Genomic DNA, 4,055 nt, shown 5'->3' with positions numbered 1-4,055 from the left:
AGAGGGAGGCATGTAGCAAGTGGCTGCCTCTAGTGGGCAGCCGCGGTAACAGCGTTAAACCTGAGCAGTTCCTGGGCAGAGAATGGGAGGTGCAGAAAGGTACAGAAGAGCTGCAAAGGTTGGCTTGTTTCTCCTCTTGGGGGACCCATCCACGCCCCACCGTGGCTTCCTGCACAGCTGGCCCCTCTGCCCTAGCTCCTGTGCTCCACGGTGTCTTTTAACAAACACTACTGTGCATAGACCCTAAATGCTTTATTAACAGTAATCCATTTAATTCTCCCAACAACCTTGTGAATTAGGAGCTCCTCTTAGCCCTGTCTTTACAGAAAAAGAAACAAAGGCACAGAAAGGTTAAGTAACTTTCCTGAGAACACACAGCCAGTAAGTAGAGAATGTGATGCAAGACAAAGTCCTCTGGCTGCAGAGGCCCTGACGCTGTGCTGGGCAGTGACTTGGCCTCTGGTTCCTTCAGGCCTCTTGCTGTGTTCAGGCACTAATAACAACATCTCCACCAACGCCCTTTACCGTGTCATATTCTTATTTCACTTGGCGCTATGCAAAGTAGGAAGCACAGGCACTGTTGTCACCTTTTTACAGACCGGGAAACATGGGCTCAGAGAGGGACAGTGACGTGCCCAGTGTTGCACAGCTGGAGAGCCGGAGTTGAAGGCAGATCCCCCTGCTCCACTTGGCCCCGCTCCTGCAGAGCCGTGTTCCTCCCCACCACAGGTCCCCTGCTCACCTTACCGTACGTGTGTGCTCTCTCTGAACCGGTTTCCTCTGCCCTCTCGTCATTATCCTCATATCACTCTTGCCCTAAGGTCCCCTGTCCACCCTCTGAGATAGCTTCCATTTCAGCCATCACCCTCGCCCTGTGGCTCCCTCCCTGGCCCAGGTATGTGTGTTCCTGGCCTGTTGTCTGACCTTCTGCACAGGCTGTGTTGACATTTCCCTTCTCTCTGCCTGGCTGACAGGTGTGTTCTCAGGGCCACAGTGCATTGTGGGGGTGGGGGTGGGCACCTTCAGAAAATAGATCAGAGCTCATCCTTTCTTAAACTTTTCTGTATTTGAGATGTCTGTGAAAATTTTAGATTCCTGGGCCCCTGGTAGTGAATCCATGGGTTTGGGGGCATTTTACATAATTGCCTGAAATGATTCTGATCCAGAGGCCACCTTCAAACAACACTCTCCTCACTGTGTGGTTCTGGTGTGGATTTGGGTATATGCTGGGCCTCCAAGGGGATAAGTGGGTGTCTTTCATGTCAGAGCCCAGATAAGATGCAGCAGAATGCAGAGCTGTGGTGGGAGAGGGGTGGGGTGGCCAGAGGAGGGGCTGGAGGTTTCCAGAAGTACAATATTGGGTGTCTTCCATGTGCCAGATGCTGGAAATGTTAATATATCAATGAAATCTAGTCCTTGATCCCAGGTTCCTGGTCCAGCAGGGAGATGCCCAAGCAAGCACATACTTATAGCCCTGTGCCCCAGGTGCCAGGACAGTGGTATATCCAAGGGGAACCACCTAGCTCAGTCAGGGTGGGGGCCAGGAAGGCTTCCTGGAGGAGGGACAGTCCCCAGAGCTTAGTTGTCAACAAATACTGGGCTTCCTTTGACCTGGCACAGCCTATGTGGTTTAATAGCTGTCACTTTGGGTTTTCATTATTATGAACACATTTGTCCTGCACAGATGGGAGTGACAGGGTCAGTCCCTTAGGGCAAGGCCCATGCCCTGGTCTTTACTTTCCAGGACCCACTGAGTTAATGTTGCTCAGTGAATTCCTCCATCAATGTTTGTTGAATGAATAATAAAACACCAGTTACCTGTTACAGGTGACTTAATAAACACTATGAGGGATATAAAAATGACTAACAAATAGTTTCTTCCCTCAAAGACCCTGCAATTTATCGGGGAAATGAATGTGTTGGATTGAAGTTTAAAAACCCCATTGAAGAAAGGTTTTAGAACCCAAACAAGAACAAAGATGATGTCCTCTTGAGAGGTCATTGTACTGTTTCCTCCTCTCCTAGGCCATGAAAAGGAGAGAAGGAGGAACTACGGTGGTCTCTCCCATCACTCCCGACTCCCAGTTCCCACTGCAGTCCAGCGGCCCTCGGGGGTGACCCGAGGGGCGCGGGGCAGGTCTGGCACCTTTATTTTCCTTCCTGTGCCCTAATATTTTTTTCTTGTTGACATTTGAAATCAGAGATGAGCAAAAAGGAAAAAACTGCCCCAGATCTTATCATTCAGAAATAACCACTGTTTATATTTTAGTATGGCTTAATCTTTCACTTTTTTTTAAAAACCAGGACATCTTGTTTTTTGTTTTGTGTACAAGGATTTTGGTTGTTATTATTATAAAAGCATACGAAGAATGGCCATTGTAGGAAGAGAAGAAAACACAAGTGAGAAAAAGGAATGAGAACAATGGTTGTGGTAACGTCGGGGTGTATTTCCTTTGCTTCTTCTCTGCTAGTTCCCTCGTGTTGTTACAGAACCCCTGGGCTGCTCCAATTGAAAACAAACCCACGGGCTCTTTAGTTAGGGGTCTGATTGCCCGCCGCCAGAATTACAACTCTTAATACTTCATTTGAGTGAAAAGAAAATTGTTTATTTAACAGTTACACATATCCTTGCCTCCCCCCTACCAAACCGAGCCAGTTTTAGGAAGGTCAGAAACACCGTTTCCCTACTTCCCAAACACAGTTCAGCTTTACCAGCAGCTGCCAATCATTCAATCTGATTGGGGAGGTCCTTTCTGTGCTGTGGTGCCCTTCAGCTCTCAATACAAAACCGCAGGGATTCTCAGCCTCCTTGCAAACTGTCTTCTTTCCGTAAACCGCGTGGATCTCCTCTCCTTCTCCAGAGCACCCCTGCGAACACCCACCAGCGAGGGAGACAGCCCCAGAGCGCGCCGTCCCCAAGTGTTCGCAGCTGCCTACATTTCCCTGACTGCGTCCTCTGATGCAGTGGGTGTTACCAACAGTTCTGACCATTCACAGAACCCCACGTAGGCTCTGTGTGCTTTCCATACCGTCCCCTGGTTCAAGACTCCTCCCAACCACCTGAGGCCTTGGAAGCATCCAAGCAATTTTGCATAATGAAAGACATCAGCCACCAGCCTCAGGCGTGTGGAGGCATCCTGAAAGCTGCTTCCTTTTCCCTATCTCCCAGCCGAAAACTCTGGGGTTTGTTTTTGGACTCCCCTGTTTCTGTAACAACATGAGATGATAAGAAACAGCGGATGCCTGCGCCATTGGCAAACTACAAGTGTTCATTTATTTAGACTGAGAAGTAAGCAGGAATAGCTGAGAAATTCCCCTTGGACATCTGTGATGGGAGGGCCGAAGGTACACTGGAAAATGACTGTTATTGAGAAGAGAGAGAGCAGGGAAACCCAACATGGACCACAGGAGAAGTGGGTCCAGACTTGGTGCCTGCGGCTGTCTGTGGGGTGCACACGCACGTATCCCATATGTACGCAGCAGGGCTGCTTCCTCCACGCCATCGAAGCTCTGCATAGCCAATCACATGTGCATGGAAGTGATAGTGTCACTTCCAAGTGGAAGCTTGGCAAGCCAGTGTGTGACCACCATTAGGCAGACTCCATCAGGGCCCCTCCCCAACGCCCCGCCATACCCTTGGATCTTGCACGCCGACTTCCGCCTGCAGTGTCTGCGTCTCTGTGCCTGAGCACGTTTTCCAGACCACAGAAGACAGCTCCGCCTGCACAGCAGGCAGGACGTGCTGGGGGAATTACACACCGTCACTCCTGTCTGCCCTCATCAGTGACTGCGAAGCTGAGATATTAATACCCCAGGTCGCTCACCCCTCAAGTGGGCTCACCCTGGACCACGTGCTCCTCGCCGGTTCCTTGGGATTTCCCATGGGATTAAGTTCATCCCCCCCACAGTGGTGACTGGCGTGATTTGCATCCGTTATTAGCTGCCTTCCTTTCCCTGTGGCATTTTCCTACTCTGTACCAGTGTTCCTCACTCCTCCCACATAAACTATTTGCATCTGCACCATCATTTCTGGGTCTGTTTCTGCACAGCATTCC

This window comes from Furipterus horrens, unplaced genomic scaffold, assembly GCF_987537825.1.
Source record: "Furipterus horrens unplaced genomic scaffold, mFurHor1.1.pri manual_scaffold_2, whole genome shotgun sequence".
Taxonomy (NCBI): Eukaryota; Metazoa; Chordata; class Mammalia; order Chiroptera; family Furipteridae; genus Furipterus; species Furipterus horrens.
This window is presented reverse-complemented; position numbering follows the sequence as displayed.